Below are 17,469 nucleotides of genomic sequence, written 5' to 3'. Positions count from 1 at the left end.
AGTCTTCTCCAGCCAATGACTTCTCTGTAATGTAGAACATGCAAGAATGAAGGAAGCACTGGCGACATTTCCACTCCATTTCAGTAAACAAGGTTGTTCTTGAAATAGGTTTAAAGCCAATGAGTCTCAATATTGATCACTGGAATTCAACCTTGAATACAGGGGTTCCCAAACTTTTTGCTCACATGGCCCCATTTTGAGACTTAATGTTTCCTGTGTGACCCCAGACAACAACATAGCAACCAAGGAATCCAAGGAATTTACACATGTGACATCAACTGTAGATCGATGCCGAGACTTGATGGACACAAAAGTCTTGCATATTTGCGAGCATGTTTCTTGCAGTCTTGTTTTTCATTCAGAACTGCATCACTAGACTCGCTGTTGGAGGCTGAAGCAGATACTTTGCATCAAATTGAGTCCATTGTGCCTCTTATCACAAATCAGAAAGAGGAATTCACTGCTAAGCAAATGAGGCCAGGACTTAGGAAGGCCAAGTGTGGCAATATCAGGGCAGCACAGAGACAGTGACTCACAGTGATTCTTTTTCGAGTGCCAACAGAGTACTCAGGGTGGCATAAAAGAAGATATGGGCCCTGCCTGAAGGAGCTTACAAGCCACCTGCAGATTCCCATCTCAGAAAAGACCAGCACAGGCTCAGACCAGCTTGAGCAGAGAAGATGCTTTGTTGATAAGGCTACTGCCCACAGATAAGGATCTTCTGGATTCAAGTTTCTCAGCTGAATACTTGCATGGCCGGATGGTGCAAATGGCAAAATGGCATCCGCACAGCCACCTCTGAACCTGTCTGGACCTGTTCCACAAACACCACACCAGGAGGCTGCCATTTTACAAAATGGCAGCCCCCATGCAACATGACCTCCCAGGCACTGTACATGTGAGGTCACGTTGTGTGGCCGCCACCATTCTGTGGATCAAAATGGTGGCCTCCTGGTGCAGAAGTTGTGGAGCAGGTCTGGGCACATTGGGGGGCAGACGGCATCCTCTTGAGGGCCAATAGACCTACTGGACCAATGACCCCATCTGCTGATGGAGCAGCCCCAACCCACAGTTTGGGAACCACTGCTTGAACAGCTGGAGGGTCACTTTCAGTGGAGTTGCAGAGAGCCACAAACATTCCATTGTGATTATGGCACCGTGACACTGGGTAAGTAGGGGACGATGTTATGTCAGCAGGACAATAACCCACTGGTCCCTTACAGCATTCCTGCTTCCCTGGTTTCTTCTTCCCATTGATCAAATGTGGCAAAAGTAGAGAGGACGGTGTCTCAGTCCACATCCTACACACATGTCAAGAGTCCCTATTGCAGAGGGACAATCGCTGTTGGTTGCTTTTGCTTTTTTTTTTTTTTTTTTTTTAAGTATCTTGTTTTTCCAATCTTTCCCTCTAGTTTATTTCAGGGGAATTATAATGGGTATCCCTATTTTTCTCTTAAGTGCTCTGTGCATTGCGGCAGATTTAAAACTGCTTTGCTGTTAATTTATACACTTCGAGGTGCCTATTCCAAGTTGTAGATGCACCTCAGGTATCTTTAAAACCATACACATCAATATTAAAAACTGGTCCATAACAAATCCAGCAGCCTAGCGTCCCCCATGTCTTGAGGAAAACCCACTAACCAAACATAAAGCCCACCCCACGAGCTCCCAAAAGCATCCTTTTCCTGCTCCCCAAAGGCTCATGAAAATAGCTACGCTTGGCAGCGTGCCCTGGACTCAAGAGCTTTAGGATTTGTCTACACAGGAAAGTTGCACCTGGTTAATTGAAATAGTTTTTTAAATGGATATAGTTAAACCGGTGCCAACCTTTGGGTGGATACTCTTATTCCAGTATAACTAAATTGGTTTCAAGTCACACCTTAGGCCTGGTCCACACTACCCCCCCACTTCGGATTAAGGTACGCAAATTCAGCTACGTTAATAACATAGCTGAATTCGAAGTACCTTAGTCCGAACTTACCGCGGGTCCAGACGCGGCAGGAAGGCTCCCCCGTCGATGCCGCGTACTCCTCTCGCCGAGCTGGAGTACCGGCGTCGACGGTGAGCACTTCCGGGATCGATCCGGGATCGATTTATCGCGTCTAAACCAGACGCGATAAATCGATCCCAGAACATCGATTGCCTGCCGCCGGACCCTCCGGTAAGTGTAGACGTACCCTTAGGTTAAACCTGTGCAGCTTTCCCTGACTTAGGCTATTTTGGCCCAAGCAGGGAGGGAGTGAATTCCAAAGTCAATAGCCTCTTTCAGAAAACACCCTGCCAGTTGCTTTTTAAAACAAAAGGGCTGCATCTTGACCACCTTCGCTGATCTCAGGTGTAACACTAAGGCATGGAGAGCTTTCTAGTTTATTAAGAACATAAGAACGGCCATGCTGGTTCAGATTAATGGTCCATCTAGCCCAGTATCCTGTCTTCTGAGAGTGGCCAGTTCCAGATGCATCAGAGGGAATGAACAGAACAGGTAACCATCAAGTGATCCATCCCCTGGCATCCACTTCTGGAAATCAGAAGCTAGGGACATCCAGAGCATGGGGTTGTGTCCCTGACCATCCTGGCTAATGGCCACTGATGGACCTATCCTCCGTGAACTGATCTAATTCTTTTTTTAACCCCATTACAGTTTTGGCTTTCACAACATCTCCCGCAACAAGTTCCACAGATTGATTGTGGATTGTGTGTTTGGTTTAAACCTGCTCCCTATTAATTTCATTGGGTGACCCCTGGTTACTTGTGTTATGTGAAAGAGTAAATAAGACTTCCTGATTCACTTTCTCCACACCAGTCATGATTTTGTAGACCTCTCTGTTGTTGTCTCGTTTCTAAGCTGAACAGTCCCAGTCTTTTTAATCTCTCTGTAGTAAGTGAAGGCCCTGATAAAGGCTCAGTATGAGGCCTGAGGTAGCATCTGACAACACTCTCCTCCTACGGAAGCTGTTCCATACCCCTAATCATTTTTGTTGCCCTTCTCTGTAATTTTTCCTATTTTAATTTATCTTTTTTGAGATGGGGTGACCAGAATGGCACACACAATATTCAATGTGTGGGCGCACCATGGATTTGTATAGTGGCATTCTGATAGTTTCTGTCTTCTTATCTGTCCCTTTCCTAATGGTTCCTAACATTTTGTTTGCTTTTTTGACTCTGCTGCACATTGAGCAGATGTTTTTACTTGTATTACAATAGCCACTAGGGTACATCTGCCCTGCAGCTTGGAGGTGTAATTTCCAGCTCAGGCAGCCAGACCTTTGCTATTTTTGATGGCGCTACCATGCTAAAAATAAGAGTGCAGCCACAGCAACGTGGGTGGCAACTCGGACTAGCTGAGTGAGAACATTCCTATCCCAATCCTAGGTACGTCTGTGGACAGCTAACCCAGGCCATGCCAGCGACATTGCTATTTTTATCACCTTTGTTTGGTCAAAGCTAGTGTATTTCTGCCTAAGCTGAGAATCACACCTCCCAGCTGCAGTACAGACATATCCATAAAGGCTCCAACCTAAGTTCCCTCTAAGGTGCGTGGCTGTGCAGCGGTGCAGGAGGCCACCAAGGGCCATGCGCCTAACTCCCCCAGACCCAGGGCTGCGGTGCGGCGAGGAGAGATGCCTCTCCTCCCCAGCTCCCGGGGCTGCGACGGGGAGAAGTGCCTTTCCCCCAGCCCCAGCCCTGGAACTGCTGTGGTGGGGAGAGGCACCTCTCCCCTGGTCTTGGCTCCGGCCCCAGCCCCGGAGCTGCTGCGGTAGGGAGAGGTGCCTCTCCCACAACCTCAGCCCCGGAGCTGCTATGACGGGGAGAGATGCTCTCCCTCAGCCCAGGTGCTGCTGGGGGGAGTCCTCTCTCCCCGATTCAGCCCTGGGGCAGCCTGCACCCCAAACCTCTCATCCCCAGCCCCATCCCAGAGCCGGCACCCCCAGCTGGAGCCCACACCCCAACCCTCTGCCCCAGCCCCGAGCCCCCTCCCACACTTCAAACCCCTCAGCCCCACCCCCGCCACACATCAGTTCCATATTGGTGCACACAGCAAAATTCATGCTGCACATGGATGGGAAAAATTAGAGGGAACACTGGCCCCAACCAAGATCAAAGTCCCGTTGTGCTAGGTGCTGTACATAGACACGGTAAGAAACAGTCCATGACCAAAGAGGAGGTGTTATCCTCATTTCCCAGATGTGGGGGACTGAGGCACAGAGAAATTAAATGACTTGCACAAGGTAATACTGGGAGTCTGTGGCAGAACTTGGTAGTAAACCCAAGGGTGGGTCTACCCCAATCCGCAATTTGGACGGGGGTGTGTGTGAATTGCAAGGTATGTGAACTTGTTAATGTGAATGAGGTACCTTGCAGCTCACCCTCACCGGCTCTACGTGGGGGAGTTATGGCACAGCCCACACGTGCATGCTGCAGTTCACACCCACGTAGTCTGAACTGTGGGGCTGTGTAGACAAGTCCTTAGACTCCTGAGTGCCAACTCCAGTGCCTTCACCACATGACCCCCTTCCTCTGGGGACCAGTCTTCTTCTGATCTGAGTTCTTTGTTAGAGAGGGTTGTATGAACTCCTGCAGAATAAAGCAAAAAAAGGATTATAATACCCGGAAAACAGCTGCCGAGAGCTCAGCTGAAGTAGGGGAGGAGCAGTTTTTAAAAAAATTGAAGTCCAGAGTATACATGCTTCAGCAGAACTTCAAACATTGCATGGAGGGCTTGAAGGCCTGAATTATCATTTGAATCCCAAACAAGCGATGACAAATGCAAAAGAGTCAGACACAAACATACGTCAGCATCACCCCATGGGTATTACTAATTAACATTTTAATCTCTTTAAAGACCAGACAAAGATATCCATTTCTTCACCAATGATTTAGATAATGGGATAGAGAGGACACTTAAAAAATTTGCAGTGGATACCAAGCTGGGAGGGGTTGCAAGTGCTTTAGAGGACAGGATTAAAATTCAAAATGATCTGGACAAACTAAAGAAATGGTCTGAAGGAAATAGGATGAAACTTAATCAGGACAAATGCGAAGTACTCCACTTAGAAAGGAACAATGAGTTGCACACATACAATGGGAAATGACTGCCCAGGAAGGAGTACTGCGGAAAGGGATCTGGGGATCATAGTGGATCACAAGCTAAATATAAGTCAACAGTGTAACGCTGTTGCAAAAAAAGCAAACATCATTCTGGGATATATTAGCAGGAGTGTTGTAAGCAAGACACACGGAGCAATTCTTCCTCTCTACTTCACACTAATTAGGCCTTCTCTGGAGTACTGTGTTGGGTTCTGGGTTCCACTGTGACATTCTATACCTTTGGGGAGCACCCTGTAACCCCCCGTATTCCTTACTTATATATAATTGTGATCTTGCATATAACGGGGTGGGGAGGGATAGCTCAGTGGTTGGAGCATTGGCCTGCTAAACCCAGGGTTGTGAGTTCAATCCTTGAGGGGGCCATTTAGGGAACAGGGGTACAAATCTGTCTGGGGATTGGTCCTGCTTTGAGCAGGGGGTTGGATTAGATGACCTCCTGAGGTCCCTTCCAACCTTGATATTTATATTTAAAAAAAAAAAAAAAGGCATGCCATGTGAGGTATCAGGGGAAAGGTTATGATCTGCTGAAAGACAGTGGGCTATCCTAATATGTATATCATTAGTGCATATGAAGTAATGAGATTGTGTTGTATGGTTGTCAGTAAAACATGCTGTAAGTTGCAGAATCAGCCAGATATTAGCTCCCCAGAGACAACAGCAAGGAAAGTACCAATGCCCAGATGGGGTGTCAAACAACCATCAACAGCTATTGTCCAGCAAGGGAGTTACAATGCAATGACTCACCTGCATGAGGCCACACCAGAGGAATTGCTCAACCTTGCCTGGAGACTCAGCAATTCCCACCAGACATGCCTGGACTTGTGTTCTCCAAGCACATAGACTAAGGATATAAAATAGAACACAGGGGCCCAATGCTTGGCCTTTCTCTTGCCCGCACCTATGTTGCAAGCAACAAGGACATTCAGAAGACTGAAATCTCCAACAGAAGAGACTGGCCTAGGTTTAAGGAACAAACCTGTATATTAAGTATTGCAATAACCAGTGGGGTGAGAAAAATTGCTTAATCTAAATCTAGATGCTGCCCAGTCTAATAGGGTTGAGAGTTTATACTGTGTGCTTATATTTTATTTTATTTTGGTAACTAACTCTGACTTTTTGCCTATCATTTATAATCACTTAAAATCTTTTGTAGTTAATAAATTTGTTTAACTGTTTATCTTTACCAGTGAGTTTGTATGAAGTGTTTGGTAAATCTGCTCAGGTTTGCTAAGATATCCACTTTTCATTGATAAAGTGGTGAACCAATTAATAAATTTGCACTGCTCATCTTGAGCAGTGCAAGACAGTATATTCCTGAGGTACAGTGCTGGGAGCTGGGGGGATTGTGTGACTCATGAGTGGCTCTGGGAGCATTCATGCAATGTAGCTGGGTGTGGGGCTCCACATGTGGTTGTGCTGAGTGATCACAGCTTCTGGAGGGGTTTGCTGCTTGTCACTAGCAAGGCATTGTGAGAGACAGCCCAGGCTGGAGATTTAAGAGGGCACAGCGGTCCCACAGTCCCAGGCTGCACCCCGGGGATCCCATCACAGCCACATTTCAGGAACGATGTGGAGAAATTGGAGAAAGTCCAGAGAAGAGGTGATTAAAGGTCTAGAAAACAAGACCTATGTGAGGTTTCTTTAGTCTAGAGCAGGGGTACGCAACCTATGGCACGCGTGCCGAAGGCGGCACGTGAGCTGATTTTCAGTGGCACTCACACTGCCCGAGTCCTGGCTACTGGTCCGGGGGGCTCTGCATTTTAATTTAATTTTAAATGAAGCTTCTTAAACATTTTAAAAACCTTATTTACTTTACATACAACAATAGTTTAGTTATATATTATAGACTAATAGAAAGAGACCATCTAAAAATGTTAAAATGTATTACTGGCACGCAAAATCTTAAATGAGAGTGAATAAATGAAGACTCGGCACACCACTTCTGAAAGATTGCCGAGCCCTTGGTCTAGAGAAGAGAAGACTGAGAGGCGACTTGATAACAGTTTTCAAGTACATGAAAGGTTGTTACAAGGACACGGGAGAAAAGTTGTTCTCGTTAACTTCTTGAGGATAGGACAAGAAGCAATAGGTTTAAATTGCAGCAAGGGCGGTTTAGGTTGGACATTAGAAAAAACTTCCTAATTGTCAGGGTGGTTAAGCACTGGAATAAGTTGCCTAGAAAGGTTGTGGAATCTCCGTCATTGGAGATTTTTAAGAGCAGGTTGTTAGGATATAGATATTCAGGCCTGTCTGCAAAGGCCTATACTTTAAGAATGTAGGTATATGTTTATCATTTAGCTAGTTATAGAGGTATAAAAGAAAGAATCCGTGTAAGGGCCTTCTCTCCCTGGGACCGTCTGAGGTCCTGTTCTTCAGCTAAGGTCTTTGGCTAAGCAGCAGAGGCAGTGATAAGCTGGGAAGCGTGTGGTCACATCTTCACATTCCAAACTAGTCATATTGAAATAAGGCAATCTGGGGCTGTTAGAAAGGAGATCCGATCTATCGCCTCCAGATAAGGGAAGAGCCTAGAAGATGTAAAAGGAAATTTAGTCTGATAGTTTTCTGTTTGGTAAGACCTCACTTATCAATAGACATAGTTGGGAAACCCTTATGTCTTTATAGATGTAGCTGTGAAATCCTCACTTCTGCATTGTTTTGTCATTATAGTTCCCACTTTGCTATTGTTTATTTGCATGGTCTCTGGTTCTGTGATTGTTTCTGTCTGCTGTATAATTAATTTTGCTGGGTGTAAACTAATTAAGGTGGTGGGATATAATTGGTTAGCTAATCATGTTACAATATGTTAGGATTGGTTAGGTAAATTTCAGTAGAATGATTGGTTAAGGTATAGCTGAGAACATTACTATATAAATTAGGGGCAAACGGGAAGTAAGTTGGGATTCGAAAATAAGGAAAAAGGAACTTGGATTTAAGCTTGCTGGAAGTTCACCCCAATAAACATCGAATTGTTTGCACCTTCAGACTTTGGGTATTGTTGCTCTCTGTTCACGCGAGAAGGACCAGGGAAGTGAGAGGGTGAAGGAATAAGCTCCCTAACACAGGTTAGACAAACACCTGTCACGGATGGTTTGAATAATACTTAGTCCTGCCATGAGTGCAGGGGACTGGACTAGATGGACCTCTCGAGGTCCCTTCCAGCCCTATGATTCTATCATCATGTGGCTGCCTTTCTTCTAACTTACACAACACTCTCATTTTCCAAAATCCTTTTCCAAAAGGCATCCCTGGGCAGCAAGATTCCTGACCCACGAGCTTCCTTTCCGGTATTTGGGCCAAATTCTCCTCTCCCCCACGCAGGGGTAACTGCTCTGAAGTCAAGGGAGTTACACAAGCTGTAGAGTGCACCTCGCTGGGCCCACAGCACCCCAGAACCACTGCGCTAGGTAACACCGACAGACCCCGGTCATCGGCGGGCGGGATCGAACCTGGAACCTCTGGAGCTAAATGCCTGAGCCTCTACTGCATGACCTAAAAGCCACATGGCTCTTTGTTAAAGCTGTAGAGCAGACTTATTAATTTCTAAGGGTACGTCTATACTACCTGCCGGATCGGCGGGTAGTGTTCGATGTATTGGGGATCGATTTATCGCATCTCATCTAGACGCGATAAATCGATCCCCGAATCGACACCTGTACTCCACCTTGGTAGGCGGAGTAAGTGGAGTCGACGGGGGAGCCGCGGCGGTTGATTTGCCGCCGTGAGGACGGCCAGGTAAGTCGAACTAAGATACTTTGACTTGACCTACACGAATAGCATAGCTGAAGTTGCATATCTTATTTCGAAACCCTCCCCTAGTGTAGTCCAGGTCTAAGTGCCACTAGATGGGACAGAACACCACACCCAGGAGGTGTGTGGGTTACATACTTGCCCTAGCTGAGGAACCACATCCTGAGCTTCAGAGACTTCCCAGTTGTAGCCGCCGTTTGTAACACTGACAGACCGCAGTCGTCAATGGGCGGGATTGAACCTGGGACCTCTGGAGCTAAATGCATGAGACTCTACTGCATGAGATAAAAGTCACATGGCTGTTAGCTGAGGCTGTAGCAGCCTCATTAATCTCTAAGTGGTCTCGGTGCCACTAGAGGGGACAGAGCACCACACCCAGGAGGTGTGTGGACTATACCAGCATTCTGAGTGTTCTTCATAGCGCTGTTAGGGCCTGTTCTTGCGTGGTGAAATCTTCTCCCAACCAGCTTAGGCACTGCTAGTGCAGAAACAGCCCTCATTCACTGTAGCCCATTCCGGGGCTCTCTTTTGGGCACTGTGCTTTCCTCATGTTGACACGTTACCTTCAGATGCTATTTTTAGAGACCCTAGTTTTGGGACACATACTTCACAGCTGTCCAGACAGATTTACTGTAAGTCCCTCTGCCAGCTTTACCCTGTGGGGTTCCTTTGTAAGTCACACTGCAGCCTGCTCCGTGGTGGTGGTTAACCCCTTCCAACCACTTCGGGGAGGGACATCCAGAGCGAGCAGTGACACCCGGGCACGTGTGTGGCAGATCCCATTGTTTTGGGGCCTGATCCAAAGCCCACTGAGATCAATCGACAGACCCAGGATTGCAGGGTGCTCAGTTCTCTTCCCCAAGATTTAGGAGACAATTGTATCTCACATCCCAAGAGAAGAACAAACGGAGACAAAGGAGAGGAACCGAAGCAGAGTGCTTTTGTAAAACGTGTGCCGGACACACCTTTCGGCATTTCTATTTTAATGGGAGCTTATTGTAGTTTTCAGTCTGCAGCAAAAATAGAACTAAAAATGCTGACTAGGTTCCTGGTCCCGGATGAGAAGGGCTGATGACAGCTCCTCTTCCAACTGAATCCTCTTTCGATACTATCAGACCTGCAGTTATGTACACTAGTACAAAGAAGGTACTATCCACACCAGAGTCAGAATGGCAGCATTTCACACCCACTTTGCACTGGTGTAACTGACCACAGGTACATGAGAGCACACAATCAGATCTTGTAACTCACTCTCATTTGGCCTGGAAGGTGGCCAAGTACAGGGAAAAACAAGCCAATACTCCCTGACCTAGTATGTTGACCTTGTAGCTTTATAATTGTGTTTGGACTAAATCCACCATCCTTTAGTTTAACTAGTTAGGATCAGCTCTGAGATTTAATAAGCACGGTCATTTCCCAGTGGAGCATAGCTGTTGAAGTCAATGCAGTTTCATCGGGGCTGAATTTATTCCAGTCTCTTCACTGGCCTTTTGAGAGTGTGTTTTGAATTCCTCACAATCGCGTCTAAGTCCCCTTCAACTTTGGAACTTCCTGCGAAGTGGACACCTCAGCCTGCAGATTTCAAAATCTTAAACACCCAGCGATATCCGGAAAAGGACAAGGCTAGACAAAAACGGCCAGGCGACAGAGCCAGCCCAGTTTGTTTTCTAGATTTCTGTCCAATGTCGATCAATTCTGACCTTTCATCGAAAAGTGCTGCGCAAACTGAGGCCATAGACCAATATTTTCAAAACTGGTTGCATAAACTGAGGCACGGAAATCTGTATTCAGGTGCCTACAGAAGAGCCAAGGCATGTCGTTCAGGCCCAGTGCCCTGTTGCACAAGAGCTGAGAGTCACACTGCCCCTGGGGTGAGCTCTGCAGGCAGAATTTTGCCTGGCGAATTCCTTCTGGACACCTGCTGCTGCTACACTCCTCCAGGACTGCGACAGGCTGCCCTCCAGCACACCCAGCCAGCTCCATTGGCTGGGACACAGAAAGGAGGGATCATGAGCCTGCTTTCTCCCCACCCACTGGGGCTGTCCTGCAGCCCTGGAGGCACACGGAGGTCTTTGGGAAGTCTTTGGCGGAGCCTGGGCACAACAATGAAACGATAGTGTCAATAATCAGAGCAGTGGCTCCCACTCCTCCAGCCTCTGGGAGAATGCAACACTCGCTGGTCAGTTTTGAAGTCCTCCTAGCAAGGCGCTCTGGCCTGGGACTAGAAACGGGAAGGCCACACATTTAGGCTGCGTCTTCACGAGAAACGCTGCATCGCCACAGCTGTGCCGCTGTCGCACTTCAATGGAGAGAAACTCACCACAGTAAGAGGAGGGATTCTCCCATCGCTGGAGTAAATCCACCTCTTTGAGAGGCAGTAGCTAGGAATTCTTACCTCTACCCAGCACTGTCTACACCAGGGGTTGGGTCGGCTTAACTACATCGCTCAGGGGGTGGGAATTTTTCTCACACTCTCCCGCCCCGCCCCCCGAGCGACATCGCTGGGTCAATGTGACTTTTTAGCGTAGACCTGGCCTTAGTCTTCACGCCCAGAGAAGGGACCGGCAGCTGCAGTCCTCAGTGCTTCTGAAAAGCTGGTCCCACTTCTCTTTTGGAGCCTGAATATGGATTTAGTTAGTTTAGCTTTAAGCACCTCAGACACGAAAATGTTGCCTACGCTTTCCAACCTAACAATGGGTCTTTGAGGTCAGCGTAGCTGCCAGCTTCCTGCCTTGATCCCCTACAATAAAGTGGCAACAGAAACCCACCCTCCTTCCCCATGCAAGCTCAGCCTTTTCACCACTATCCACCCCGCACACCGCTCCCTTTCCTGCTCCAGAAATACAAAGAAAATACAGAAACGTGCACCATGCTGTAATGTGTGTGTAGGTGGGTTGTTTTTAACATATTTTGAATGAAGGAACTGAAAGCACAACTCAAAAAAAAGGGAAATAAATTAAATCTCAATGATTAATAAAAATATCGTATTGAACAGCTTGCTGAGTAAAGTCGCGTGGAAAAGAACAGCTCTTGCTATATTCAGGTGTGTGCTTTTTTGATGATTATTTATGATTTGTCTTCCCGTAGTACCTAGGGACCACAGTCAGAGATAACAGCTTGTCGGGCCAGGGTAAACAGTCCGTGCCTCAAAGAGTTTACCATCTAAGTAGGTGTTAGACAGTGGAATGTTCTAAGTACCTGTACTTATTAATAAGATGGCTCTCAAGTGCAGCATGACCTCTAGAGAAGGAAATATGCATTTAAAAAGAGCTCAAGCAAGTGAATCATACATATCTTATGTCACACCTGGATACCTGTTTACACAATTGACCTTAGAGATGTCTACAAATTCTGAAGGAGCCATTCCAAACTGTACCTTGTGGTCCAGATTCAGCCCCGGGGCTAGTGGGTCTAACTCTAAAGAGATGATTGGCTTCAGTGGAGCTGCATTTGGCCTGAGATGCATTTTTAAAAGTCCCAGAATATGTATTTATTTTATTTTAATGAGCCCAGAAGGAAAATATCTATCAAACCATTCCGTGGCATTAGGAGGGCTACAGCTGTCTTCTCAACTGCCTTCAAGGGACTTGCTATTGCATTTAAAATTGTTACACACACACCTACGCTCGCACACACACACACAAAGCTGAGGGTGAAACTTTCAAAAAACACTGGATGGCTTAACTGTGCTCCTGCTGAAGTCAATGGGGAATGGGTGGGGAGAAGCTGAATTCAATTTATGCTCCTCCCCCGAGGTCAATACTGACTCAGGCAGAGTGCCCCCAGTAGAGTCACAGCAGCCAACACCAGGTGTGTCACAGGGAATGCACAGAACAGGGCCATTACTGAGTGATCCCTTCCTGTCACCCACTCCCTTGTGTCCCTGACTATCTTAGCTAGTAGCCATTGATGGACCGATCCTCCTTGAACTTATCTAATTCTTTTTTGAACCCAGTTATACTTTTTGGCCTTCACAACATCCTCTGGCAATGAGTTCCTCAGATGGAGTGCGCATTGTGGAAAGCAGTACTTCTTTTTGTTTCTTTTAACCCTGCTGCCTGTTAATTTCATTGGGTGACCCCTGGTTCATGTGTTATGAGAAGGAGTAAATAACACTTTTCTATTTACTTTCTCCGCACCGGTCGTGATTTTATAGACCTCTGTCATATCCCCCCCTAGTCGTCTCTTTTCCAAGCTGAACAGTCCCAGTCTTTTTAACCTCTCCTCATACGGAAGCTGTTCCATGCCCCTAATCATTTTTATTGCCCTTCTCTGTACCTTTTCCATTTCTAATATATCTTTTCTGAGATGGGGCGACCGGAACTGCAGGCAGTAATCAAGGTGTGGGAATCCCATGGATTTATACAGTGGCATTGTGCTAGTTTCTGTCTTATTATCTGTCCCTTTCCTTATGAGGTGCTTAGGTGATGCAGTGATAGGGGCCACAGAAGTCGTATGTAACTATTAAAGCCAAAAGAGCTCCTTTGAACTGACAGCAGGGAAACAGAGAGTAGAATCTGGCCCTTAGACAACACAGCCCTCCCAGTATCTCTGCTCCATTAATCCTGCTGAGTATCACGTTCCATGTTGTGATGGTTTTTTATACATCTCAGACACTGCCAAGATCATCTAGAAATATGGAGGGGGGAAGGCAAAGGCTGGTTTCTAATTACAAACCCATAACAGGATGTGTATTTTTAAATCAATCATCTGATGCATAAACTCAAGCCGATTCCATTAATTTCTCTTACTCTCTGTGCCTCATACGAACCCCCAAGCTTTGCTGCAGCCGTATATAAAATCTCAGCCCCTTTATTCTTATGATTCTGGCTGTATTTTGACTTCCTTAGACTTGCCTAAACAGACCTTTAGAGAGGCGGGTGCAGTATGGGTTGGCCTACCTCAGATAGGCTATTGCAGAACTAGAGGGTGCTCAGAGAAGAGCAATGAGACGATTAAAGGCCTGGAAATGTCCTCCTGTGAAGAGTGATCAGAAGGACTGGGCCTGTTTACCTTAGGACACGTCTTCACTACCCGCCCGGATCGCTGGGTAGAAATCGATCTCTCGGGGATCGATTTATCGCGTCTCATCTAGACGCAATAAATTGATCCCCGAATTGACGCACGTACTCCACCTCGTCAGGAGGAGTAAGCGGTGTCGATGGGGGAGCCGCGGCGGTCAATTTGCCACCGTCCTCACAGCGGGGTAAGTCGAATAGGATACTTCGACTTCAGCTACGCTATTTGCGTAGCTGAAGTTTGCATATCTTATATCGACCCCCCCCTCCCCCCGCAGTGTAGACCAGCCCTTAGAAAGGAGATGAATAAGGGTGGACACAACAAGAGTATATAAAATAATAAATGCTCTAGGGAAGGTAGACTGGGAGTTTCTGTTCGATCAGTCCCGTTAAACACCAGTAATGCACATTCCACGAATGATTAGAGATCAGGATGAGACCTAATGTGGGGACAGGTTACCCCACATCTTCTACTGTGGGGTTCTTATTACCATCCTTTGAACCATCTGGTTCAGGATCCTGGACAGGATGGACTTCAGGTTAGATCCAGTCTGGCAACCCTGTGTTCCTATGTAGGTGCTTAATGATAGCCCTCCCCCTCAGTCCCAATGGGAGAAGCAGCTGGCAGGATGGGAGGCGACCGGAAAGCTGCTAAGCAATGAGATCCCACTGGCCCATTGAGAGAAGTGCCTGGAGGGATGATGGGGAGGCCAGACCCAGATGGGGAGCAGTGATTATTTTCTACTTCCACCATTGACTTCATAGATTATAAATCCAGAAGGGACCAGTGTGATCATCTAGTCTGACCTCCTGCATAACGCCTGCATAGGACTTTCCTGAACTGATTCCTGTTTGAACGAGAGCATCGCTCTTAGAAAAACATCCAAGTTTGATTTTAACATTTCCAGCGATGGCGAATCCACCACAGCCCTCGCTAGTTTGTTCCAATGCTTAATGCCCCTCACGATGACAAATTTGCACCTCAGTACTAATCTGAATTTGTCTAGTTTAACCTTCCAGCAGCATGGTTGCACTGATGCTCAGCACCTCTGAAAATCAGACCCCTAGTGTCTTAAAATAGAGGCACCACAAATGAAAATGGAGGTCCGAGTGACTCTCTCATGGCCGCACAGAAAGTCAGTGGCAGGGCCAGCAACAGAACTGGTCTTCTGCCTCTCGGTCTTGCAGGTTAACCACTAGCTCGTCCTTCCTCCTTTATCGTGCCTGAAAAGCTGTGACCTGATGGTTTGCTTTTCCTACTAAAACAACAGACTGCATCAGAAATGAGAAACAAGCATCTCTCTTGGCTTGGACAATCGTCATTGATTCATCCAGCAAAATGTAGCAAATGCCAAAGTCGCTCGCCCTATCATCATCATCATGGGCCCATTACGCCTCTGGCGTTTAGGGCAGCGATGAAGCTCCTCTACTCCTGTCTGTTTCTGGCAAGTCTTTCAATGGTTCCCCAGCTGTGCCCCAGGTTTTTCAGCTCAGCTTCTACAGCTCTTCGCCATGTTGTTTTCAGGTGGCCTCATTTTCGCTTGCTTTAAATTAAAATAAAATAAATTAATGGAGATATCCTATCTCCTAGAACTGGAAGCGACCTTGAAAGGTCATTGAGTCCAGACCCCTGCCTTCACTAGCAAGACCAAGTACTGATTTTTGCCCTAGATCCCTAAGTGGCCCCCCCAGGATTGAACTCACAACTCTGGGTTTAGTAGGCGAATGCGCAAACCACTGAGCTATCCCTCCCCCACTTTCAGATGGCCATCTTATTGCTACTCTGGTGATGGAATCAGTTTCCATCCGAAGCACATGGCCAATCCATCTCCAACGCCCCCTGGCAACGATAGTGCTTATATCTTCTTGGATGCACTGTGTCAATAGATCTAGAGATTGTTCCGGGCCAAAAGATACGGAGGATTTTTCTGAGGCAACGTATATAGAATGAAGCTAGTATGACATGTCCAAACTTTCTCATTCCCCAACATTCTGCACTATAAAGTAATGTTGAAAGTACGCAGCTCTGATAAATCTTGAGTTTGGTTTTGGTGTTGAATTTTGATGATTTCCAGACTGTATTTAAGCTCCTGAAGGTGTTCCTGGCTTTAGTGATTTTGTTTCGGATGTCCTGGCTTGTTTCACCGTCCTGGCTGACGGTTCTGCCCAAGTATGTGAATGTTTCTACATTGATGAGAACATAATCCTCTATCCGTACTGGTGATGGTGAGGCAATATTAAAGGTCATGATATCGGTCTTATTGTGATTGATTTTCAGTCCAATTTGCTGTCTGAATGCGTTAAGTCAATTTGTTTTTTCTTGTATATGGTGTTGGGTATGTGATAGGAGAGCGATATCATCTGCGAAGTTCAGGTCTTCAAGGGATGAGAAGGGTGTCCATTTAATGTCTCTTGGCATGTCTTCTGTTGTATGCCGCATTACCCAGTCGATGGCAATGTTGAAGAGGATTGCAGACAAGACACACCCCAGACATACTCCTGTTTTGACTTCAAAACTGAGCTCACTGCGATCAACACTGCATGTAAAGTTGAAATAAAAGCTTTTGATGATGTTGACTATACGGAGAGTGATTCCATATGCCCACAGAATGCGCCATAGGCTGGTCCTGTAAATGCTATCAAAAGCCTTCTCAAAGACTATGAAGTTTATGTAGAGTTGCCATTGCTATTCTAAGCATTGTTCTATTATGTTTTGTAGAGTGAAGATCTGGTCTGTGCATCCACTCCCTTTCCGAAAACCAGCTTGCTCTTTTCTGAGAATGCTATCAACTGCCTCTGATATACGCAGGACTATGATCTTACACAATACTTCGTCTGGCACAGATAAAAGTGTGATACCAGTTATTACAATCACTGAGTTCCTTTCTTTGGTATTTTCACTATAACCCCATTGGTCCACTCATCTGGCACTTTTTCCCTTTCTCAGACTATTGTAATAGAGGGGCCAGGATACATGCTGCTACTAAGGCTTTACCTTGAACAATTCTGCATTCAAGTTATCCATGCCAGGAGTTTTCCCATTTTTTTAAGGATTTGATGGCTTGAATGATTTCTTCCTTAGTTGGGGTGTCTGTGTTGATATCAAGATCTTCTTCTGCCTCCTAGATGTTTGCTTCCTCTTTAGGTGGCTCCCTGTTTAGCAATTCTTTGCAATGCTCTGTCCAGTGCATTTCTTGTTCTTTTTCTGTTATTAGTAGGTGGCCTTGTTTGTCCTTGATGAGTGTTTGTCGGTGTCTGCCGTTTACCTCTGAGAAGCCGCGTCATTTTGTAGACGGTTCCTTGTTCACCACGAGCAGCTGCATCCTCTGCCTGTGTTGCCAGATTATCACGCCCTGTGCACCCTGGATAATAACTTCTTTGCTAGCTGCCACGGTTGGCTTCTGAATAATTGATCACAACACTCAGAGTATCTCCGCGAATTATTTCTTCCGTGTAATTACTGTCGCTGTGCCCCTTAATGGTGCTAAAAGTTAGAGGGAGTCAAAATAAAATCAGATCCAGATGTAAAGTAGCACTGAGGGGCTGAATTACACCCACAAAAAACCAGATGGGAAATAGAAAGGGAAGGCTAAAA

This window comes from Terrapene carolina, unplaced genomic scaffold, assembly GCF_002925995.2.
Source record: "Terrapene carolina triunguis isolate 2854851 unplaced genomic scaffold, T_m_triunguis-2.0 Scaffold97, whole genome shotgun sequence".
NCBI lineage: Eukaryota > Metazoa > Chordata > Testudines > Emydidae > Terrapene > Terrapene triunguis.
This window is presented reverse-complemented; position numbering follows the sequence as displayed.